General features: G+C 49.6%; 1 protein-coding gene across 6 annotated transcripts in view; it reads right to left on the bottom strand.

The window, feature by feature from the left end:
- The window catches only part of KSR1 (kinase suppressor of ras 1), a 162,201-nt gene that overhangs the window by 117,782 nt on the left and 18,324 nt on the right, over positions 1 to 26,095 (bottom strand). The window contains exon 1 of one of the 6 annotated variants that reach the window (XM_043903139.1): positions 8,035 to 8,142. The exons of the other annotated variants lie outside the window; for them this stretch is intronic. The gene's annotated coding sequence lies outside the window, so the exon portion shown is untranslated. Of the gene's footprint in view, positions 1 to 8,034; positions 8,143 to 26,095 lie in introns of those variants that run through there. 6 annotated transcript variants of the gene reach the window in all.

Here is a 26,095-nt window from a genome sequence, read left to right as displayed (position 1 = left end):
AATGCAGGAGATGCGGGTTCAATCCCTGAGTTGGGAAGATCCCCTGGAAAAGGAAATGGCAACCCACTCCAGTATTCTTTACTGTGAAGTCCCATGGACAGAGAGACCTGGCAGACTAGACTCCATGGGGTCACAAAAGAGCTGGACTTAGCAACTAAACAACAATGAGCATGGATTTGCCATAGGGGCCAAATTGATACTCAGTTCCTCCACTTCAAAATGGGAATAAAAATCCCTAAACCTCCACTGAGGTGTGATGAAGATTAATGACGCAAACTGTTCTGCAGTGCCTGGCATATAGAAAGTGCTCAGTGATCACTGCATGAAAATTAATGTAACTCTCAATGATGACAATGATGTACTTTATAACCTTGGTCAATGCCTTACCTCCAAAGCAACCAGAACAAACCTAAATGCTGCCGTGTGGGGCAGCAATGAGAATTAAATGAAATAATAGCATAATAGGAATGGCTCCACAAACATCAGCAATGATTATTAGAGACGTGCACAACCTTGGGTCTGAATTCTGCATCCTGGAGCTCACACAACTGTAATCTTAGCAAAATGCCTGGCACAGAGGAAGGGGTCAGAAAAACGTCAGCCACTGTTATTACATAACTTGCATACCCTTTGATTTGAATTCATAATCCTGGAGGTTCACGTAACTGTGATCTCTTGGAAAGACTGTGCCAAGGATTCAGAGTGAAGGCATGTGACCTGGGCTGGACCTGGCAGGGTCAGAACCATGACCAGTGAGCCCCCTCTCCCCTCCTCCTTGCAGAAGGACAATCCAGGCCTTGTCTTCCCATTTCTCCTATCTCCATAACCTTAATTACCCTGTCTGTCAACATCCTTCCAAAATGTAGCCTCAATTTTTCCAAACTCTTCTGTTGTTACAATGTTATTTGTTGCTATTCAGTCGCTAAGCTGTGTCCGATTCTTCGTGACCTCATGGTCTGCAGCACGGCAGGCTCCTCTGTCTTCCACTATCTCCCAGTTTGCTCAAATTCATGTCCATTAAGTCAGTGATGTTATTTAACCATATAATCATCTGCCAGCCCCTTCTTCTTTGCCTTCAATCCTTCCCAGCATCAGGGTCTTTTCCATACAATGTTACTATTAGAACTTTAAAATATTCTTTTAAAAATGATTTCTAACTTAATCGAATATTAAAGTGGAGTACCCAAAATAGAACCTGAATGTCAGATTAGGCCTGGCTGGTCCATCTGAGCCTGGATGATGAGCCGGGATGATGTCTGAACGCCAAACTTTGATTGTCATGGCCCAAGCCCCACCTTCACTTTGCTGGCAGGTAGGCAGTCTTGCCTCTGGAACACAGTGGCAACTGAAATCCGTCTTGTTCACACCGTCAAACCTAGACTATTCCATATGCACTTGCGCACCTGTCCCTTACTGGCTGGGTGGCTTTGGGAATGTCACTTCACCTCTCCAGCCTCAACTTTCATCATCTCCAGGGCCACTTCAAGGATGCTCATGTCCCAGCATCAGGCCCTCCAAATCTGCAGGTTCCACATTCACAGATTCAACCAACCAGGGACAGAAAACACCATACCTGATCCATGGTTGGCTGAATCCATGGACTGGAACCCACAGATATGAAGGGCCCACTGTACTCTTTATAAGCTGGATGGTCACCCACCCTGGCTCAGGACTACCCGTTAGGAAACATGCCTTTATCCAAGTGCTGCAAAGATTCTCCAGACTGACTCAGATCCACCAGCAAGAAGAGGGAGAGGGCAGAGGGCAGTACAGACATGACAGATGACTTCAGCCTCTCCCATCGTCACCAGTCCTCCCAGACTACCCTCAAATAATAGGCAACTTAAATGAACTTGGATGCTTGCCACATTCTCAAATCCCTTTTGCCCTCCTTCCAGGGAGAAAGCCTGGCCAGACCTCTTCTACATACAATTTCTGCAATTTTTTGAGGGGTGGCTGATGAATTGATTCTGAAGCCATACACACAGCTGTATCCCCTCCAGTTCCTATTTCCACATCTCTCCATGAGGATTTTCACTGACCCATTAGACTCGGGCAGCCCATGAAGAAACAGCACAGATGCTTGGCCAAATGCTTAGTCGCGAGGCCTCAGGCGCTCCCAACCTGGCAGCCAGCTACCTACCAGAACAGGAAAGGCCAGCCTCGCATGCCTCATTCTGAAAAAAAAAAAAGAAAGCCATCACCTTGACCCAGACTGGGCTTCATACCTGCTCACAAAACAGCTGCTTAGTCACATTTTGGGGAAGTTTCTTGGTGAGCCCAAGATCACCGGACTAGGGTTTCTAGAATTCACTATTTCCTAACTTCTTAAAAGCCAGGACAACTTTTGCCTCCCCTCCCTGCAGTCTTCGGGAGCCTCGGTCTCCCTTGAAAGCTCCTTAAATTGACAAAAAATGATGGATGACCAGGTTTCCAAGTGCTCAGGATGACCCAGGGGTGGCTTCATTGAAAGCAGCTAGAACAAAAGGTGAGGGGAGACAGAATTTGCTGGTAGCCCAGTGGTAAGGACTCTTCTTTTATTGCAGGGTCACAGGCTCCATCCCTGGTCTGGGAACTAAGATCTTGCATGCTGCAAGACGCAGCCAAAACACAGCAATGGAGACACAGACATAGAGAACAGACTTACAGACACGGGGTGGGGGGCAGGGAGGAAGGAGAGGGTGGGATGTGTGGAGACAGTAACATGGAAACTTACACCACCCTATGTAAAATAGATAGCCAGTGAGAATTTGCTATATGACTCAGGGAACTCAAACTGGGGCTCTGTAACAACCTAGAGGGGTGGGATGGGGAGGGAGGTGGGAGGGAGGTTCAGAGCAAGGGGACATGTGTATACCCATGGCTGATTCATGTTGATGTTTGGCAGAAACCAACACCATTCTGTAAAGCAATTATCCTTCTTTAAAAATAAAAAATTTTTCTTTAAAAAGATGCAGCTTAAACAGAAAGAAAGGAAGGAAGAAAAGGAAAGCCAAGAAAGCAGCTGGTGTTCTCTGGCTGTCTCCACCTCAGTTCACTTGCTTCTGGGTGGGTCACCCATGCTGCCCAGGGACCTAACAGAACAGAGAGGCCACATGAGCCATCACCCTGTTCCCCTCCACTCTCCATCGCCCAAAGCTCTCCACCACATGGCCTGGACCAAGCTGCAGTTTACTGTGCCCTTGCTCTTCTTACTCTGAACAAACCCTAAACTCGGACCTGTGAGCTTTCTCTGCAGACACACTAATTTCTGTAAAGGCCTGACGCATCCCTTAACCTCTTCATTGTGAACATCCCCAGGTGTGATTAAAGTCAACCCCAAAATCTCTACCGAGCCAGTGCATCCCCACCACACAGCAGAAGCACCTGGGGAGCATTTGAAAATTCTAAAAGACAGGCCCCAGCCCCACAGATTGGGGGTGGGCTTCTCTGAGGTGGGATCCAGGCCTCAAATCTTCAACAGCTCTGCAGGTGACTCCCATGGGTAGCCAGAGCTGGGACCCACAGCCTATGATGGGACCATGAGCTGAGACACTAGTGTATATTGGGATCATCTGGGGCACACAGAGGCCCTGCTAGATGGGATAGGTCCAGAGTTTTTGTCCCCCATCAAGGTCCCCAAGATTTCTTGGGCTCCAAAATCACTGCAGATGGTGACTGCAGCCATGAAATTAAAAGACGCTTGCTCCTTGGAAGAAAAGCTATGACAAACCTAGACAGTGTATTAAAAAGCAGAGACATTACTTTGCTGACAAATGTCTGCCTAGTCAAAGCTATGGTTTTTCCAGTACTCATGTGTGGATGTGAGAATTGGACCATAAAGAAAGCTGAGCGCTGAAGAATTGATGCTTTTGAACTGTGGTGTTGGAGAAGACTCTTGAGAGTCCCTTGGACTGCAAGGAGATCCAATCAGTCCATCCTAAAGAAGATCAGTCCTGGGTGTTCATTGGAAGGAATGATGCTAAAGCTCCAATACTTTGGCCACCTGATGCAAAGAACCAACTTATTAGAAAAGACCCTGATGCTGGGAAAGATCAAAAGCAGGAAGAGAAAGGGACGACAGAGGATGAGAGGGTTGGATGGCATCACCGACTCAATGGACATGAGTTCGAGCAAGCCCCAGGAGTTGGTGATGGACAGGGAAGCCTGGCATGCTGTAGTCCACGGGGTCGCAGAGTTGGACATGATTGAGCGACTCAACAACAACAAGGTCCCCAGGTGACACTGGTAATGACTAAAATTTGAGAACCACCAGACTGTCTGGAAAACAGGACATTAGACACTGTTTTAAAATGGGGTTTGGGACTTCCCTGGTGGCCCAGTGGTTAAGAATCCGCCTGCCAGTGCAGGGGACGAAGGTTCCATCCCTGGTCGAGGAAGATCCCACATGCTGCAGGGCAACTAAGCCTGTTCACTACAGCAACTGAACCAGTGCTCTAGAGCCTGTGCTCTGCAACAAGAGAAGCCACTGCAAGGAGAAGCTCACACACCGCAACTAGACAGCAGCCCCCACTCAGCAACAAATACACAGCACAGCCAAAAACAAATAAATTAATTAATTAAACGTGGGGGGGGGGGGGGGGCGGGGGTGGACAACTGGGCTTCTTCCTTGGAAACTCCTGGGCTGCTTTCTTGTGGCTAAAAATCACTCAAACAGAAATGGTCACACCAAGCTGAGTGTAAGTAGGGCCAGCCAGTCGGGAGGCATCTATGAGAGCAAAGTAATACTTCTGCTGAAGGCAAAAACAGCACACACTCCCCTTTTTTTTGCAGCAAAACCTGTACAAACCTGTCTGCCCATTCCGGAAAGAAAGTGCCACCCTGACAGTAGTGTGTGTGCGCGTGTACGTGCACGCGTGTACGGGTACATCAACTCTGCCTGACTTTCCAAAAAGATACATTCCCTTCTTGGTCAGTTCCTGAGTTTTCTCCTGGCATACCTGCTGTTATAGCCAAGCAAGGTTTCTCAAATATTGTTCACTTCTGATGTGTACCACCAGTGCTATTGTTTATTTAATATTTTTTATTAAATCTATTCACTTTTCAAAAGATTAATATCACGGCCTTCAAGAGACACCATTATCCATGCCAGACTGAGAGGATTTCCACACAAAACAAGTCTTATTGGGACTTCCCTGGCAGTCCAACAGTTAAAACTCTGCACTTCTAACGCAAGGGGGTGAGAGTTCGATCCCTGGTTGGGGAACTAAGATCCCACAAGCCAAAAAAAAGAAGAAAAAAAAAGTCTAACTGAAATAAGACAATGTTATTAAATCTAGCAGACCTTGTTGCCTATGAAAGCCTGGGATTCAAAGGCCCACTGAAGTCTGGGAGAGGGGCTCTACGGAGCCAAGTGCTTTGTTATGGGATTTAATGTAGCTAATGCCACATCTGAGCATCCCCTAAAATCACCGGGGGCGCCCACCCTGCCCTTTGTCCTCAGCCAGGTTTTCTAGGAAGGACAGCCATACTGGGATGTGAGACACTGGGATTGCCGGCCCTGTAATGACAAAGAGACGGATCGCATCCACTGGCCGGAACTCCCTTCCGCCCAGCCTGACCCTGGCTACTCAGCCTTGCCCTGCTTCGGTGTTTTGCAGGGGCTGCTGCTCCTTCAGGGCTTCCCCGGTGGCTCAGCAGTGAAGAAGCAGTGCGGGAGACGTGGATTCGATGCCTGGGTCGGGAAGACTCCCTGGAGGAGGCATGGCAACCCACTCCAGCATGCTTGCCTGGGAAATCCCATGGACAGAGGAGCCTGGTGGGCTACAGTCTATGGGGTCACAGAAGAGCCAGACGCGACTGCACGACTAAACACCAACAAGCTGCTTCTTCATCTCTATAAATACTATGGGATGGAACGGAACTATCAGCAATGCACGCAGCAAGCCCCAGGCAGATGTCTGCTGTCCTCATACAAAACAAAGATGGGACTAGAAGAGCTGAAGACCAAATACCTTCTCAGCTCCTTCTCCCAACGGGAGGGAAGAAAGGACCACTTACTGCTGCACCACTCCCCACCACCCCCCACAGAAAACTCCGGATCAGCCAGCGTCTAATGCTTCCTGTTTACAGAAAAATGAAGAAACTGGGCTTTTAAAACTTTCTGAACAGAAGCTGAACTTCAGGGCAGGCCTGGGTGGCCACGTCCTGCACTCTCGCCTTTCGAAGACGTCCTGGCATGGCTGTGGCTACCAGGACACTCACCGGCCCCCACTGACGGCCACGCTCCCAACCCCCACCCTGCAAGCCCCTCAGCACCCCTCCAAGACACTCATCATCTTCATTCAGCAGGAAGGACTATCCGAAGTCAAAAGCACTCAAGTTTGACTGGGGGTTGGGAATGCTGAGGGCCACTGACTCATCTGAAATGGCATGATGGGCTTAATCATTAATCTCAGGTCCCCCAGGCCTTGCTTGCTGGTTACCATGACACCCATGAAGTCCCAACCCAAATTCTTGCTCCAGGGCCCTCTCAGCCAGAGGCCCAGCTGGGCAGCACCCATGTCACGCCAGGACCCTCCCCTCTGCCCAGGGGAACAAGGAAGGAGAGCCAGGAAACCAGGCTGTGACAGATTTACAAGACTTAAATCCAACAGGATCAGTCACAGGGTTTGACAAGACAGAGACAGAAGGTAGCAAATGATCTGGGTTTTTCTAGTCAACTCGTGGATTTCAAGGTTTCTAATTTTAGGAGAAGTTGGAGTTTCATTAACTGGAAGTATCTCTTATGTGTATCCCCCACCCCCACATCTTATTAAACAGAATGAGAGACAAAAGCATCGTAACTGTCTCTTTCCAGGCATATCTGGGTGGTTATAGAAGATGAGGCATCCCCTTGGGCAAACATCAAACACCGCCCTTGGGCCTCAGTCTCTTGCTCAGAGTAACACTTGCTCAAGATGCATTTCCTGAAGAAGAGACAGGCCCATTCTGGGAGCAAAATGCCAAGTCAGACCACTGGCCTCTGAGATTCCACCCAACAAGCCAGAGTCTGGGGCTCCTCTCGGGGCAGTGGGCAGAGTCCAGAAGGTTCCAGAAGCCCACATAAGACCCAGCCATAAATCAGGCTTACAGGCAATGGAATCCCATCCCCAAAAAGGACCCATTCTCCAAACTCTTCCCTCTGAGGTACCAGGGGCAACACAGAGAAACAAAATTTTACCAATCATAACAGGCAAACATGAGTCCACCTTAAAAAAAAAAAGGCGATCATAGGCTTTGAAGAGAGTATCTGGGCCCGATCAGTGTCAGACTGCTCCAAGAAAACCAAACCGACTGTAGCCTCGCCGTCAACTCAGGTTCCACCAGGATCGCATGAGCGGCGAAGCAGTGAGCCCTCATGAAAACTGGCCCTGTTATTCTGAAGTCAGAGCGATTAAAATACCCACTCGGCAGTCATGTGTTACCTGGAGGAGGCAGTCTTTCTGGACAACATCATACTTAGGATTTCAGAGCTGGCGGGGCATTGGAAAGCATCGCCCAGCCTCCCTCTCCTTCACTGCCCATCTCCACCCTTGAGGGCAGAGAAGGGGGCTCTGTGTGCAGGGAGAACAAGGAGCCAGGCCTACATCAGCATCGGGAGAGACATGGGGCCCCAAGTCCTCGAACTCCTGTCCAGGCTGACCACTGCACCTCACCCACTCTGTGTGAGAGGGGCCCTGGACTACCGAGTTAGACACACACAGACTTGCTTTTCTGCCAAGTGGATGTGGCCAGGGAAGTGAGAGACCCGGGCGGGGCTGGGGCTGGGAGGGGGCGTAAAAGAGGAGCGGCTCCTGATGACACCCCGTCCCCTCCACCTCCAAGCTGCACATTCTTTTCAAAAGCCCAGAAGTTTCCGCCCTCCTGAGACCAAGTTCCCAGCAGACGCCTTCTCCAAAACCTGCTCAGCTTTTCCAACTTCTTTCCCTCCCCGCTCCGCCACCCCGACAGATAAAGGAAACAGCCAACAATCCCAGGCCTCCCCCACTTGGAGGCAACTCACACCTGCCCCGCACACTCCCGGCCAGCAGCCGGCTAACCCACGGCACCCACCTCGGTCCGCTCTGCCCTCGGCTCCTTCCCTCAGTCCCTCCTGCCGCCGCCGCGTCTGGGCAGGATCACCTGGGGCACCTGCTCATGGGCTGGGCCCAGGGACACTGCCAGGGCCGCCTCCCGGGAGCAGGGAGCCACCCAGCAGGCCACTCTGAGTCAGCGGCCAGGGTCCACTGTCAGCTTCCTGGATGACCTGGAAGGGACGCCTCCCGCTGGTGCTCCCAGGGGAGCCTCCACGACGGGGCCATGGACTCGGAAACAGCACCATGGGGATCTGACATCCAGTTGGCTTTCACACAAGCGCGAGCGCCAGAAACCTCCTTCCCACTCTTGATGGCTTTTGAATATAAATTCAAAGGCCTGTTCGTTCACGTCTCCAGAGGATTCCAACCTACATACAGGTCCCTGAACAGGTCTCTGAGAAAATATTAACCCTATAGAGTAGAGACAAGCTGGATGCACGGCGAGTCAGAAGCCCCACATCCCAGATCTGGTTAAGGCTGCTGACCAGGCATGTGACCCCAGGCTGGTGAAATCTAATCCCTTTCACTTGACTTTTGTTATTGTTATTATTACTATTTCTTTTTGCAGTGCCGCACTCCAGGGCGCGATCTCAGGAGCTGTGGCACTCGGGCTTAGTTGCGACATGTGGGATCTTCATTCCCCGACCAGGGATCAAACCAGGGATGGAAGCAAGCCGCCTGCCCTAGGAGCAGCATGGAGTCTTAGCCCCTGGACCACCAGGAAAGTCCCTTCACTCGCTTTTTTAATACCTGAGATAGAGGCATTCTCTTAACCTCACTCAGAGGCGGTCCAAATTACTGCCACCTGCTGTGGCCTTCCCTTCCTCCCTTCCCACAGGCCCACGACGTCACCTGCTTGGATGTCCAGGCCGATGCACTTCCTTCATTCCTCATCCTCACAAGCCTGCCTCCCCAGGAATGATCCTCTATGTGTGTGTGTGCGTGTTAGTCACTCAGTTGTGTCCAACTCTTTGCAACCCCATGGACTACAGCCCACCAGGCTCCCCTGCACATGGAATTTTCCAGGCAAGAATACTGGAGTGCCATTTCCTACTCCAGGGGATCTTCCTGACCTAGGGATCAAAACCGGGTCTCCTGTATTGCAGGCAGATTCTTTACCATCTCAGCCACCAGGGATGCCCATGATCCTCTACACTTCCCACTGTATCACTCTCAATGTTCCCATCTTTGTTTGAGGGCCTTAAAAATAAAACCCTTGCTTGTTCCCGGTAGCTCTTTGTGCTCCCATCCCCTCTCGCCCCGTGGTCAGACAGAGGAGGGGGAGAAGGAGCGTGGTTTCTAGTCCGCAGAGACCCGAGAGCACTTCCGGACCTCTGCTCCAGACCCTGGCAGACATCAAAGGCCCACAGGGATGGCAGCCACCTCAAATGGTGGGGACAAAGCCAAACCTCCCCAAGAGCCGCAGGTTTCCCTCCAGCCAGGAAGAAGCGGGCTCAGCCATGTCCATGGTCCCCAGTATGGGACCCTTGTGTGTCCCAAATTAAAGGGTGTAAACCCAACAGTCAACCATCTTGGTTGAAGCAGGGGCTGCTTTGCGTTTTAACTGTCCCAGCAGCAGACACAGCCTTCAACCCTGCTACCGAATGTCACCCTACAACTCAGAATGCTCTGATGATCCCATTATTTCCTATTCTGTGCCCCTCCCTCTCCACTGTACCCCATAATTAGAGAGTTGAGGGCTGGGGTTTTTCATGATGCTGCTTTTTAAGTGCGTGACAACACAGAAGGAAGGGTTATTTAAATCTGAGTTACAGGGGGAAAAAATATCAGCATCGTGAACAGGGCAAATTAAGAACACATTTCTCTGGGGTTTAGGTAATTCAATGTCACCAGCAAATAAACAAGACAAAACTGAATCATTGAGTCTACATGGGCCATGGGCTCCACCATCCCAGGGTCTGACAAGCCAGAAGCACTGTATGGGGCTGATCCCTAAGGTCTGTGACTTAGAAAAATCTACCACCTTAAGGAATTTGAGGACGTGACTTCCCATCTGACTGTCCAAGAGCTTTTTCTTGATCCCCAAATGCAGCCTCTTTTCTGAAAAGCACACACAATGGTTAAGGACAAGGACTCCAAGATTTGAAAGATACGACTCCAGCCCCAGCTTCACCACTGAACTGACTGTGTGACCCTGGGCACGTCACTTAACCTCCCAGGGTGTCAATCTGTTTACTTATAAAATGGGATAATAGTCCCTATTACTTCATAGGGTTTCACGAGGATTAAAGGCGATCAAAGTCGTCACGAGCATCACACACAATAGATGCTCAACGTGACCCATAATCAGAGTAATGGAGGAACACACGTTGCTTTGGGGAAGGTTAACGAGGCCAACGCTTTCTATGAAGTGGCATCTATAAAGCAAGACGATGCCATCCCCAACCCCCAACATGAAATATATTTTCCAGCTAAGAGAAGAAGCAGGGTTGGGAATGCCAAGTACTAAGTGTATAATACCATTTAATAAGTATATAAGTGTATAATGCCATTTAAACACCCACCACGTGCCAGGAATTTAACCATATTTCCACAGATCCTCATCAACCTGCAAGGCAAGGACTGTCAGTTCTGTTTTTCAGGCGGGGTACTCAGGCTCAAAATGTGTCCCTCCTCCTCTCGATTCCAGGCCAGCCTCGTTGCCCTTGTGACCGCTCAGGATCTGCCTGGCTCCAAGCGCCCTCAACTTCCAGGGCATTTTATCCAGTTCATGTGACTCCCTGAAAATGGAATGTAGGGCATATCACTCACAGAATGTTCTAGAGCTATGAGAGATGAGAGGAGTGTTAGAAATTCAGTCCAAGGGAGGGGAAGGGGCCTGTCCGAGGTCACATGACAGGTGAGAGGCAGAGCCAGTATTCGGCTTCAGGTCCAGTGACTCTGGAGAAGGATCTGACCACTGGATGCCAGATGGTTGCCGGGGGACTGAGCCGGCACCAGGAACAAGCAGGCAGAGCTCCAAACAGATCTCCGAGTGATGCGAAGGTGAGCTAAGCTGGCCCCTCCCTCCCCAGGCTCACAGGAAAGCAGAGCTTGCCCGCCGTGTGTCTGGCCGGCTCTCTTCAGCTTGGCTCACCTCTGAACCACAGTCTCGAGACTATTGGTGTTTATAATTACCTTCCTAGACGCTTCATGAATTTCTATTCTGAGGCCACCCACTCCTGGCTATCGCACACCAGGAGTCTCTCCTCGCCTCCCCAAAGCCACGCATCTGCTCGTCTGCACCATCTGTCTCTGGCAAAGGAGATTCATCAGGTGGCTGACCCCTGTGAATAATTAAAGGGCGATTCCCTAGCCTAGGTGAGGCCCATTGAGAGAAGGGTGGCTTATTAAATTAGGCATGGCAGGGAGGAGCCGCCAACAGCCTCACAACTGCTTCCTCAACAGATGGCGGGCAGACTGTATCAGGAACGCAGCCCACGGAGCCAGCCTGCCAAGGGGAAAAACAAGGCAGGAGCCAGGCCCCCCCTCCCCCCCGCCGCGTTCAGCAGGCCAGCTTTCATAACATCAGAGCCCACACCTGCAGCCAGGCTCCCCGCACAAAGACAGATGTGATGCTGGGCAAACCCCCCACCCAGCATGGAGCTGTTTTCTTACCTCCAAGTTGACCTCTGTCTTTCTAATTTGGAGGAAAACACCAACTAGAAAACAAACTTACCCAAAGCCCTAGCCTTTGGGGGGGGACCAGGAAGAACATCATAAAATAAGAAACACCAGCCTCCCCTTCATCGCCTAAACATCAAGTTCACCATTTGGTGGGTACCCTTCCTAGGTGGTTCTTGTACCAGGGGATGATGGGGTCCTCATGCATCTGTGTATATCTACAGCTAAAGGTATAAATACATATGCACATGCTTCCAAAAAATAGGAACACACCAGATACATCATTCTGCATCTGATTTTTTTTAACAATATATCATGAAACTCCAAGACAGTCCACTTTATAGTATATAGGATTTCATAACTGACTCACTCTTCCCCTCACTACTAGACTTGGGCGTCTCTCAACTTTGACTTGTAGTCACAATGCTACACTGCGCAGCCTGTGCCTATACGTGCACCTGTCAGATTCCCAGGACTTGGAATATTGGATCTAAGGAATTTTCAGTTTTAATAAGTACTGGCAAAGTACCATCCAAAATGGTAGTATCAATCTGCACAACTCGATTATGTCCAAGAATTGCAAGCTGCTCCCTGGATCACAGGAAAAAAGCCCAGGGACCCAGAAGAAAGACCCCTGAGCCACCTTCCACCGTCTCATCCCATCCTTTCAACCAGTGCCACTCCATTTCATCATCTTAATATATTGGCTTTCCATGGAAAATTTTACCAGGGAAAGAAAGGAGGACTGCTCTGCCTAAAATGTTTGAAAACCACCTAACAGATATTCATAACTGCTAACACTGACGCAGTATTTACTGTGTGCAGAATGCTTTACAAGGAAAGTCTCCTTTCAGGCTTCAACAGCCCCATTTTACAGATGTGGAAACTGAGGCATAGAAAAGTGACTTTTACAAGTATGCTGACAAGAAAGGGAGCCTAGATAGACTTCGGCAACCGCACTTTTATTACCCTCCAGAGAGAGGACAGAACACACAGACCCACAAATACAAATGTGCTTCCAGAGCTAGGCCTATTGGCTTCTTTGAACCAACTTTATTTGAGAAGCTTCTAGGTCATCAGCTTTCTGCCCAGACTGGTGAACCCAGGGAACACTGTCACTTTGAGAAGATGCCTGCCCCTCCTCTTCTCCCTGAGGGCACTGCCACCTCCCATTCCCTTGCCCCTCAAACCCAAAGGCCATCATCATCCGTGTTACTGACTCTTCAGGGCCTCCTCCTGTTTCAGGGCTGCCTTTCCCATTTCACGGCTGCACACCCTGAAGGAAGAAGTAAGGAGACCAGGGGCAGAATATCACTCACCAAGAAGCAGAAGGAAGGAGCCAAGGCCCCGCTACCTCCAATTCAGTGTCCGTGGGATTCTTCAGGCAAGAATACTAGAGTGGGTTGTCAATTCCTTCCCCAGGGGGTCTTCCTGACCCAGGAATTGAACCCGTATCTCTCACCTCTCCTGCAGTAGCAGGCAGATTCTTTACCACTGGTGCCACCTTGGAAGCCCCTGACCTTAGCATCTACCACCCCTTAATTTTTCTCATGGAGCCCATCCACCTTCAGAAGGCAAGGAGCCAGAACGTTTGCATGTGTGGATGGCAGCACAAGCCTGCATTCCAGGAATTTCAGTCCAAAGGGGTAGGTTTGGGGATGCAAAAAGGAAAAGAGCAAAATGGGGAGAGAGAAAAGAAAAAGAAGAAATGAGGAAGGGGCAGATGGAGCAGGAAAGGGAATGTGAAAAGGATTGTCTCAAAAGCACCAGTGGCCTAGTCTTGAACCCCCAAACCAGTTCCCTGCTTCATTCCATCTGCAGGAAGATGCAGAAAAGCAGAAGTGCAGAAACTGGTCCCTCACAGGGACATTGCATAATCAAAAGAAAAGGAACTTTTCTGCTTGGAGAGAAGCTTGCAGCTTAGTTCCCATCACCGGGGTATCCCGTACTTTCCCAGAGGCCCCAGCCCTGAGGGCTTCAAGGAAAGCATGACATCAGACAGGCATCACTGGCTCCTGGAAGGTGCAAGGAGAGAAGCACAGGACATCAGGTGTGAGGAGGTCAGCGCCATCCATGCAGGGCTTCCCTGGTCTGCCTCCATGCTGTTCTGGTGCAAGTGAAGCAGCTGAAGCAACTGAACCTCTTACAGTGTATTTTGATTACTGTCAGTTCCTGGAAGCCGGAAGAATTATTGCAGCATTGTTGGTAATGGCAAAAGATTGGAAACACCCTGAATATCCATCAAAAGGAATCATTAAACAAATAAAATAATGGCACATCCACATATAGGGGATGTCATGAAGCTATTAAAAAGAACAAGGTAGCTTGATATGCCCTGATATAAGCCAATCCCCCAGATAAAATGAGTAAAAAAAGAAAGGGACTTCCCTGGCAGTCCAGTGGCTAAGATGCCTGGTGGGGGAACTAAGACCCCATGTGCCACGTAGCACAGCCAAAAGATTTTAAACAAAAAGAAAAAGAAAGTACAGAAGAACATAAAGAGCATGTTCATTTGAGTAAATGGCACGAGGAACACAGTAAATGGAATGTGCGAGCTCAGTCGCTTTAGTGGTGTCTGATTCTTTGCAACCCTATGACTGTAGCCTGCCAGACTCCTCTGTCCATGGCATTTCCCAGGCAAGAATACTGGAGACTCCCATCTAAGGCACTGGGAATTCTGCTTCTCAGCCTGAGTGATGGGTACACAGGTATTCATTCTTTAGACTGTACATACATTGCATACATGCTTTTGGATGTATGCTATTTCACAACTGGGCTTCCCTAGTAGCTCAGTTGGTAAAGCATCCGCCTGCAACGCAATGTATAGTCCATGGGGTCGCAAGGAGTTGGACACGACTGAGCGACTTGCACTTTCACTTATTTCACAGCTAAAAATTTTAATGGTGGGAACATGTGTATACATTTATGGGTGCATATGCATAGAAAATCTCTAAAAACTTCCAAGAGTGAATGCCTCTGAGAAGGGAAAATGGGGGTGGGGGAGCCAGTGGGGTAACAGGAGGGAGAGCTAGTTTGATTCTATATCCTTTTATAACTTTTCAATATCTTTTACCATAGGCAGGAATTGCTTATCTTTTAAAAAAAAAAAAAAAACACACCAGTCACTGGCAATTCTCCAGGATGTTTCAGCATCACAAATCGGGAAAGTACCCACAGGGCCAGTTTCCCCATTTTACAGCTGAAGAAGCCGCAGCTCAGAAGCTCCGAGCTCCGATCCACGGCCACACAGCGTGTAAGCGACAGACTCAGGAAGCCAGGCCACGACTCCAGGTGCAGGCAGTGTCCTCCGCCCTCACTCTCTCACCCAGGGGCTCCCGGGCAGCTCCTACCCAAGGATCACCCGCCTGGCCTGGCCACAGCCTCCAGCACCCCCTTCCCCCAACCTCAGTCACAGATGGGGCAAGGAGAATCAGGGGAGGGGCCCGGGATGGGAGTGAGGGGCAGAGTCAAGGCTGGAGCCACCAGCTCTGGAGCCCTCCCGGCCCCTTGTCCCCTGGGCCGCTGCCTCCGGCCTGTGGGCACACAGACGGGCAGGCTTCAGGGTTCCCATCTCCCATCCTGACATGCCTGGCACTGTAATTGCATGGCCTCTCCCATGTCCTCAGCAGGCATCCTCCTGGAAAACTGACCCTACCTCCCTACCCCAGCAAACCCGCTGGAGGAGTTCCACATTCTGGCCACTTTGCAGTCATAACCACAGCTGGAGAGGAGGGGAGGCACTTACCCTGAGGTCTTCCTGCCAGTAACCAGGCACCAGACCAACCAGCTCAACAGCCTTAGATCCAGACCCAAGCCAGCGGTGGACACCGGAGCCAAACCAGATGCTGGTTGTAAAATACCACCCTTGTCGGTGTGTTTACATGGAAGGACATCTTAAGGGCAGCACAGAAGAATCGTAAAACCTCAGAGCTGGGAGTCGGGGAAGGGGGTTAGGAAAACTGGATCCTAAAATCCACCATGCCCGCTTCATTCATGGAAGGCCAGAAGCAACTCCAACCAAATTTTAATATTTCCTTATTTAACAAATGCTAACAAACCTGAGCTCACATAGTCTGTTCAGCAAACAGTACCTCACCACGAGCCAGGCACTGGGAGCATGGATGGCAATTAGAACAGCTAACATCTGGAAAACGTTTACTCTATAACTTAACTCAGCGGTTCCCAATCTTTTTGGCACCAGGGGCTGGTTTCGCAGAAGATAATTTTTCCACCGACTCGGATGGGGTAGTGGGGGCGAGGGGGGGAGGTTTCAGGATGATTCAAGCACATTACATTTATGGTGCACTTTATTTCTATTATTACATCTCCTCCATCTCAGATCATCAGGCATTAGATCCCAGAGACTGGGGACCCCTGGCTTAATACATACTTGGCCTCCTAAGCTCTTTGCATACAGGACCTCATCTAGTTCTCAGAGCAGTTCTGTGGGATAATCTGTTGTTATCCCATTTCACGGAGGAGGAAGTCAAGGCTTTGGCAGGGGAAGTCATTTGTCCAAGGTCACAGAGCCAGCGAATGGCAAACTGAGGCCTGCCAGGCTCCAAAGCCCATTCCCCACTCATTGAGTGAGACACGGCCCAGTGCACAAGGGGTCCAGAGCAGAGGCGGGTGGAGATGGGGCTGGGGGGCAGGGAGTGAATCTGGGCTTCCTCTAAATCTGCTCTGCCCATAAAGGGCCAATCAGGCCTGTTACTTCCCATTCCCTCCTCAACTCTGGGGTTGGGGAGATTCTCCCCAGGAGTTCCAAACAAATCAGGAGCCCAGAATCCATCCATGAACCTTGTCTCTCTGCTTCAGCTTCAGTCCAAGGGCCCTGATGACCTACATACTGACGCCAAGCCAGGGTGACAGCCTGAACCAGGAGGATTCATGTGAGAAGAGGCTCCACACCCTCACCCCCATTGATGGAGACCCAACTCCTCAGGGGCCCGCCGAAGCGGGACTCTCTCTGCACTTCCCTTGCTCTGAAGGCCAGGACAGTCCTTCCAGCAGGCAGGGGGTGGTGCTGCAGGGCTAGGGAACTGGGCTGGCCAAGGAAAGCGGGTTCTAATCTAGGCTCTGCCACTAGCTCTCTTTGGGAAATTTCCCTAATCTCTCTCTGGATGTCTCCACACCTGTAAAAATGGGGTAAACCCCTAAATCCCATGGGGAAGGGAGTGTTGGGTTTTTTTTTAATATTTATTTATTTAGCTGCTCTGGGTCTTAGTTGCAGCATACAAACTCTAAATTGTGGCATGTGGGATCTAGCTCCCCGATCACGGTTCTAATCCAGGCCCCGTGTACTGGGAGCCTGGAGTCTTAGCCACTGGACCAGCAGGGAAGTCCCAGGGAAGGGAGTATTGTTAAAGAGACTCAGTCATGTAAACTTCTTAAAAGATCTTAAAAACACAAGACATAGTTTACACATGTGAGGTATCACTCCCAGTGCGTGCATGCGTGCGTGCTCAGTTGCTCAGGTATGTCCGACTCCTTGCAACCTGATGGACTGTAGCCCACCAGGCTCCTCTGTCCATGGGACTTCCCAGGCAAAAATACTGGAGTGAGTTGCCATTTCCTACTCCAAAGGACCTTCCCGACCAAGGGATCGAACACACGTCCCTTCTGTTCCCTGCATTAGCAAGAAGGTTCTTTACCACTGCACCACCTGGAAAAGCCCCACCACTCCCAGTATAGCAGGAGAAACAGCTATGGTGTCTGGCATGTATTAGGTGCTCAGTAAATGTTTACTAAATAAATGAGAATTATCAGTATTGTCATTATCACTCCCCGGAATCTGTGAACAGGATAGAACCCTCAGGGGAGGGAGGCAGGGAGGCTCCCCACAAAGGCCTCCAACACTGGGACTGACCAGGACCATCAGAACAGAACACCCAAATCTCCCGGCATTGTCTGCTTTCCAGCAAGTTCTCATACCCACAAACTTCCCTCCGTGAAGCAAAGTCCGCCTCGTCGGTATCTGGCACTGAGGATGCAGGCAAGACCCAATCTCTGACCTGCCCCCTCCCCCAGCCCAGGAGCTCCCAATCTAGGAATTTCATCCTTTCGAGCGTCTATTTTTGTAGATGTATTACTGCCATAGACATTCTATAAGAGCGCAGAGTACAGGCATATAAGTATTTACTTATTTATTTATTTAGGGCTCGCAGGCTTTCTCTAGTTGCAGGAGGTGGGCTTTGTGTGATGTGTAGGCTTCTCCTTGCAATGGCTTCTCTTGACACAGCACGGCTCTAGAGCCTGCAGACTTCGGGAGTTGCAGCTCATGGGCTCTAGAGCGCGCAGGCTCAGCAGTTGTGGCTCACAGGCTTAGCTGCCTTGCGGCAAGTGAAATCTTCCCGGCCCAGGGATCAAACCCGTGTCCCCTGCAGTGCATGGAGGATTCTTAACCACTGGACCACCAGGGAAGCCTGATATAATTTGTACCTGAAAATGCCTATGTTGGGAACCCATGATCAATATTTCTTTCCTGGTAGGCATGCCAGAGCAAGCCTAGGGACCAGAGGTCCAGCCAGGAAATGGGCCACACCACACAGCAAGGTAAGAACAGGAGAGAATTCTCCGGAGTTTCTAAGGCAGGGAGGCCACGAAGGAACAAAGACAGGGGAAGTCTCGAAAATGAGCTGCTCAGGGCCCAGCACATTCCCTGCTGGGGAAAGATAGGGCGGGAAAGAGGAAACAGATGAGAGGGGCCATCAGTGAGACAAGGGGGATTCCAGACATTCCACAGAGAAGACGCTAGAAGGTCTGAAACAGCAAGGCACTCAGGGAGATCCCAGTGCACTCCGAGATTCCGGGGGTGGGGACAGGGAGCAGACAGGAGGCTCGGAGAGGCGGGCAGTGTCATGCTGAGGAGGTGGAACTTGGTCCTGCAGGCATGAAGAGTGGCCCCCAACCCAACACGGAGGAAGCAACCGTCCTCCATTTGTCCATCTGCTTATCAACAGGCGGCCACTGGATTGGGTAATGATCTGAGATCTTTGTAGCAGTAAAACTGAATGCTTGGACGCCCCAGGCAAAGGGTTGCCACAGATGCTGGCCTCAGCAGAAGCACAGATCCATCCCAGGCACAGGTGGACGCCCTGCAGGTCCAAATTCTTGGAGGTGGGGATTGTGCTGGGCAGCCTGTCCCCAGCAGGCAGCTTGGTCCAGCCTCTGGGAGCAGCCACTGTCAACAGGCCCAGAAGGTGGAGGTGGGGGGAGGCACACGGGGAGAGGTAAGAAGATTCACTGGCCCCCACCCAGGGCTGCAGCCTTCAGTTTTCATTAGGGACCTCAAGAATCTAAGCCACTTGCTCTGAACGTGGTTAAAGGGCAACGAAACGCCAGACGACAATCCTGACGGTAATGCCAACCAGGAGTGCCAGAGCTTGAGAAAGGAGAGTCCCACTTCCCTCTCCACCACCTACTCACTGTAAAATCGGGGCTCTGAGGTAGGGTTTCAGACAAGCAGACTGGAATGGATGTCTGCGTGCGGTGAAGCAGGCCTGGGCAGTTGGGCTCTGTATGACTCAGATGCAAAAAAGAGGCTGCAATCAGGCCCATGCGAAACTCTCGAACTCTGGAGCTGAACCATCGGAGCTGTCCCAAATGGGGGCAAGGGGTCAGCCCTCTGTAACCCATCATGGATGGGGGGTTACTTCGAGAGAGGAAGGTCCCTGGGCCTGAAGGCAATTCCTGCAGTGGGACTGGACTCTAAGCAGCCATCACCCATGGCCGCTGGGACGTGGGAGTGAGCGCTGCCATAAGTCTGGGCAACACAATCTTTTTGATGCATCTCAACCTTTGCAAATAGTTCCCTCAAGAATTTCGCTTAAACCAGATCATCCCAATGATCTCAGAATGAGATGACACGTAAGCTCACAGGGGAAAAGCACTTGTCTGTTATTTTTATGTCACTCATAACTGAGCTGATAGAATCTAATGCTCTCTTTCCTGGTTTTAGATTCCTTTTAAGAACACATCATTTCACTTCAAAGAATCCATCAATGAGCTGCTCTGTGAATTTTTCCATTTATCCTTCATCATTCTCGAGTTCCTAGTTCACACGTTTGAAAAAAAAAAAGTCTATTTTTTGATCTGTAGACTCAAGACACCTCATCTGAGCAGATATTTGCATTACGTTGGGGTGAGGTCTGGGTAATCGAGTGGCTAAAATTTATAGCGGGGGTAAAAATAACACATGAAAAATGCTTGTCATATTTTAAAGAACATAAAAATCCATCCAAAATATTTTTGTATTTATAACATGATTTCCCTTCCCCTATACATGAGAAATGCATGTTTACTGGAAAGAAAAAAAAAAAACTAGGAAGAAAAGCATCCAGAAAAAATTAGACTAGTTATTATCCCATTATTCAAGGGGAAGAGATCCACCATCAATGAGCATATGCATAGCCTTTTCTTTCCTCCACGTATTTCATTCCTAATAATTAAGTGGAGTCATATTGTTAAAATTCCATTGACAGAGAAGCCTGGTGGGCTACAGTACGCAGGGTCGCACAGAATCAGACACAACTGAGTACAACAACAACAAATATTGCTTACTAACCTGTGTTGTGTTTTTTTCCCCCATCGCAAATGTTCTTTCAATCAGTAATTCCTCACAACAAGTGCTTGCTGTTTTTAAAGGCCAAACGAGCTAAATGAACTCCACTTACACAGTATCCCAAGGTTGCATGTTTAGGACGATGGATATTTAAATTATTTGCAATTCTTCATCAGTATAAGTGAGTGTTAGTTGCTCAGTCATGTCTGACTCTTTGGGATCCAGTGACTGTAGCCCGCCAAGGTCTTCTGTCCATGGGATTCTCCAGGCAAGAATACTGGCATCAGTATAAACAATGTTGCAATTAACATAATTGGGGCCAAATACTAATTGGTCCTTAACCCCAAATCCCAGTGCCTACATTCACGTACCATTTTTTTGGCTGCACTAGGTCTTCATTGCTGCTTGCTCTAGTTGCAGCGAGCGGGGGCTATTCTTAGTTGTGGTGCTCGGGCTTCTCATTGCCGTGGCTTCTCTGGTTACGGAGCACAGACTCTAGGCACGTGGGCTCAGTAGTTGTCATGCATGGGCTTAGCTGTCCTGCAGCATGTGGGATCTCAGTTCCCTGACCAGGGATTAAACCTGTGTCCTCTGCATTGGCAGGTGGATTCTTAACCACTGGACCATCAAGGAGGTCCTACAATCATATAACTTTATTGAACTTACATCTGAGGAATCTAAATAATGGGTTCCTGGTACCTGCAGCCTAGTGCCCCGCTCCAAATCAGCCTCAGCAACCCAGAGAGACAGACCAGCCTTCTCTTTGCTGGTGTTTGAGGGCAAGATCTGCTTCTGCAAATTCAGGAAGAGCTGAGGAGCCAAACCACCCCAGGCCAGAGTCTCCCCACATGCTATCCGCCTGTACCCTGAGGCACCTGCATACACAAATGAACCCCAGCTTTCCCCAGGCATCCCACCTGACTTTTGACCTACTTTAAATGAAGCAGCACTAACGTAGTTCCGATTCAAAAAATTAGTGTTGTAGATTACAGATCTCCTAAGCTTGCATTATCTATTTTCAGCTTTTGGAGATAGTCTTCACCCTCACGTCAGAGCAGTACTCCTTTATCATCAGCACCATCAGTAGTACGTACACTTTTTTCCTAAGCAGTGGGAAAGTATTGTCACATTGAACCCGCCTAACTATTCTGAGAGAAATTACTTACTGCCCCAGGACATAAGTCAGGAAGATCCCCTGGAGAAGAGAGTGACTGCCCACTCCAGTATTCTTGCCTGGAGAATCCCATGGGTAGAGGAGCTTAGCATCTTACAGTTCATGAGGTCACAAAGAGTTGGACACAAGTGACTAACACTTTCAAGACGTAAGTATTGCATTAGCCAAAAAGTTTGTTCAGGTTTTGACCAATCCAATGGTATCATACATACCAAGTGCAGCATAGTTTCATTGGCTACAGTGAGGTACCTATGTGCTATGAACTTACATTATGATTTCTATTAGTTTCGTCCATGAGAGAGAGAATTAGAGGTGAAAGTGATCTCAGAGAAAATCAGTCAGTGCAAATCAAGGATTCAGTCCAATATCTCTGGTATATTTGACCAGAATAAAACAAAACAAAAAAGCCAAAGGATATAACGTCCACAGCACTAACTAAAGGAGTGATGAAAACTGGTTCAGTCAAAGCTTGTCTCATTTTGTAAATTGACATCAGAGGATTATTACAACTGGAATCACAGAAGCCTGTGTGGATCACAACAAACTGTGGAAAATTTTTCAAGAGATGGGAATACCAGAGCACCTTACCTGTCTCCTGAGAAATCTGTACGCAGGACAAAAAGCAACAGTTAGAATTGGACATAGAACAACAGACTGGTTCAAAATTGGGAAAGCAGTACATTGTATATTGTCTGTATGTTGTCACCCTGCTTCTTTAACTTATATGCAGAATACTGTATATTGTCACCCTGCTTACTTAACTTACATGCAGTATACATCGTGCAAAATGCCATTATGACTCAAACTGGAATCAATATTGCTGGGAGAAATATCAACAACCTCAGATATGCAGATAATACCACTCTAATGGCAGAAAGGGAAGAGGAACTAAAGAGCCTCTTGATGAAGGTAAAAGAGGAGAGTGAAAAAGCTGACTTAAAACTCAACATTCAGAAAACTGAGATCACGGCATCCAGTCCCACCACTTCAAGGCAAAATAAAAAGTGGAAACAGTAGCAGATTTTATTTTACTGGCTCCAAAACCACTGCAATAGTGACTCCAGCCCTGAAATTAAAAGACATTTACTCCTTGGGGAAAAAAGCTATGACAAAACTAGACAGAGTATTAAAAAGTAAAGACATTACTTTGCCAGCAAAGATCTGTATAGTCAAAGCTATGGTTTTTCCAGGAGTTATGTACGAATATGAGAGTTGGACCATAAAAAAGGCTCAGCACCAAAGAATTGATGCTTTCAAATTGTGGTGCCAGAGAAGACTCTTGAGAGTCCCTTAACTGTTAGATCAAACCAGTCAATCCTAAAGGAAATCAACCCTGAATATTCACTGGAAGGACTGATGCTGAAGCTGAAGCTCCAATACTATGTCCACCTGATGCGAAGAGCCAACTCACTGGAAAAGTCCCTGATGCTGGGAAAGATTGAAGGCAGGAGGAGAAAGGGTGACAGAGGATGAGACGGTTGAATGGCATCACTGACTCAATGGACATGAATTTCAGCAAATTCTGGGAGATAGTGAAGGACAGGGAAGCCTAGCGTGCTGCAGTTCATGGGGTCACAAAGAGTTGGACATGACTTAGCAACTGAACAATAACAACAGTTACAGAAGCCTGGGCCACACCCAGCATTATCCTGGTAGACACAAAAGAACACACACACACACGCGCGCGCGCACACACACATACACACACACACACAAAGAGATGGTGCTCGCCCTTGACAGGTGGTGTTACAATCACTCCAATTTTCCCAAACTGGAAAATTACTCAAAGGATCCTACTGTGCTCTGACAGCCAAGAGGCACGAGGCTTTAGCAGTTTCCTTTATAACTTACTTTGTTCATTGTTTCATTCATTTGAATACTATGATTCCGGTCTACTCTATTTAGGTATTGAGGATATATCAGTGCACAAAAGCAGATAAAAATCCCTACCCTTCTGGAAATTTCATGCTCGAGAGGGGAGATGGCAATCAAGAGGTAAAACCATACAGTGTTGTGAAAGGGGAAAATGAAGTGGACAGGGGACAGACAGATGGGAGTGTGGTCAGAGACCTCCCTCGCTGGGGGGTGGGGGCGGGGTGGGGTTGGGTCCTGTGGGCATCAGGGGAAGGGCATTCCAAGACAGACAAAGGCTGCAGGGTGATGCTGGGGGTGCCTGGCGTGTCCAATAACAGGAAGGAGGCCAGAAGGGTTGGGGCAGAGGTAGCCATGGGGGAGAAGGAAAGAAACCAGGACCCTGACTTTGGCTTTTACACCAAGTGGAATCAGAGCGTCACTGAGGGTTCTCAGCAGACAGCTGACAAGAGCTGACTAATGTCTTTTAAGAGAATCTTGTATCATTTAATCTTTCCCTGAACCTCTTATCAAGATCTTATTTCGGTTGAGATCTAACCCCACACAGGTGCACGCATGCGCGCGCGCGCACGCGCGCCAAAAAAAGAAGGCCCCACACACCGGTGCGCGCATGCGCACACGCATCAAGAAAAGGAAAAGAAGCGTCCATACTCTGGCTCCTCTCCAGGACACCCCCCGCCCGCTGCCTGCATGGCCAGCGGCCGGTAGAGAATGTCGCCTGGCCGTGATGCCCCCAGCCGCACAGCTCACCCCGAACGGCCGCATTCGGGCCGCAGCACCGCAAATGCCTCCACGCATCAGGCTGCCGACTGTGCTGTACGGCCGCCCCTCCATCAGCCAGTGACCGGGACACTCCGATGGCGTGGGGGTCTCACCACACCCGTGTTTGCACAGGCTCGGGGAGCAGGGTCGCCTTTCTCTCCTGCGCTCGCAGTTCACGCCCCACAGAAGCCCTTCCTCTTTTCAAGCAGAACCCACCCACTGGGAACCCGGGAGAAGCCCCCAGCAGAGCCCTGGGGTGACCGCCTTTGCAGGGAAGCCTGAAAGGCGATCATCTTGAGGGGAAGGAGGGGGCTGAGAAGAAAAAGCCAGGGGAGAGCCAGCACACGGTGGTCACAACGGTCACCTGCACTCAGAGAGCCCCTCCAACCTTGCCACCCCTGCCTCAGGACAAGCAGAAGGCAGAACGCACAGAGGTGGGGGAGCGGGGGTTGACTCAGCCCCTGGTGCTGCAGGTGGAAGGAAACCAGCCATCCACTCCTCCTGCCCCTGCTTATCCAGGCTCCAGGGACCTCAGGCCAGTGTGAAAGGGGTCCTTACCCTCTGGGTTGGGGCAGGGCACCTGTTGAGTGCTGCCCCGAGTCTTAGGGTATTCATCTCGGTCCAGTCATCCCAGGAATGACCCCACATCATTCTCACCACCCAGGTTAGGAAATGTCTCCCTGAAGGCGAGGGAACCTGTCCAGGGAAACAGTGACAACACAGTCGGGACTGGGATCTGGCTCTCCCAAGACTCCCCAGTTGTACCATATAGAAGGCTGAATGCCAAAGAATTGATGCTTTCAAATTATGGTGATAGAGAAGACTCTTGAGAGTCCCTTGGACAGCAAGGAGATTAAACCAGTCAATCCTATGGGAAATCAACCCTGAATACTCATGGGAAGGACCGATGCTGAAGCTGAAGCTCCAATACTTTGGCTACCTAATGCAAAGAGGTAGCCAACTCTAATGCAAACTCATTGGAAAAGACCCTGATGCTAGGAAAGTTTGAAGGCAAAAGGAGAAGAGGGTGGCAGAGGATGAGATGGTTGGATGGTGTCACTGATTCAATGGACATGAACTTAGGCGAACTCCGGGAGGTGGTGAGGGACAGGGAGACCTGGCTTGCTGCAGTCCATGGGGTCACAAAGAGTCGGACACGGCTTAGCAACTGAACAAAATGCTCCCGCCCCTACCTACACCTAACCTTCCTGGTTACCGCTCATACTACTAACAGTCACGCTACAAACAGAGCCCCATGACTGGGCAAAGGAAGGGCACGGAGGTTGGTGGCCTTCAGTTTGGACCTTAAAGCCACAGACAGAGTAAGAACCCAAACTCCCAGCTGGGGGCGGGGGGGAGTGGCGATTCACCCTAGAAGTCCAGCTCTACTTTTCTACATGACAGTAACCCAAGAACAAAAAACGACAACTTGTATTATCAGGTGCTTACTGTTCCATGCAAAGCAAAGCTTGTTCCATGCACTTTATGCACTTACTCATTTAATCCTCACAGCAGCCCCTACAAGGTCTTCTGATTGTCCCCATTATACAGATGGGAAAACTGACACCCAGAAAAGTAAACTTACCCAAGGTTAGAAACAGTCCATGTCACAGCTATAAACGATTCAAACCCAGGCTGTCTGACTCCGGAGGCCACATTTCATCCCCTGCGCTGGATGGTCCTTCCCACTGATTCACATTATTTCTCTAGAAATGTCAGGAGGTGCATTTAGTGCCGATCACAATATACCGATCTCAATATACCCTCATGGATTCCTCAGTACTTAGTACGTGCCAAGCACTGTACTAGGCCCTGAAGCTGCTGGATAAAGGGGTCAAACACAGTCTTTGTCCTGAAAGAAACAGGAAATCCTTCCTTTAAAGCAAAAGTGCATCAGTCATCCTTCTTGGAGGACCGGAGGCTGTCCCAGAGCATTCGGTGTGGCAAGCAGAGGGGCTGCCAAGCAGAGAGGCTAGGGCACTCCACTCTGGGAGGGAAGAGCAGGGAGGGGGAGGGGAAGGTAGAGGGGTGTCCTGGTTGCAG

Source organism: Cervus elaphus, chromosome 5 (genome assembly GCF_910594005.1).
Source record: "Cervus elaphus chromosome 5, mCerEla1.1, whole genome shotgun sequence".
Lineage (NCBI taxonomy): Eukaryota > Metazoa > Chordata > Mammalia > Artiodactyla > Cervidae > Cervus > Cervus elaphus.
This window is presented reverse-complemented; position numbering and strand designations above follow the sequence as displayed.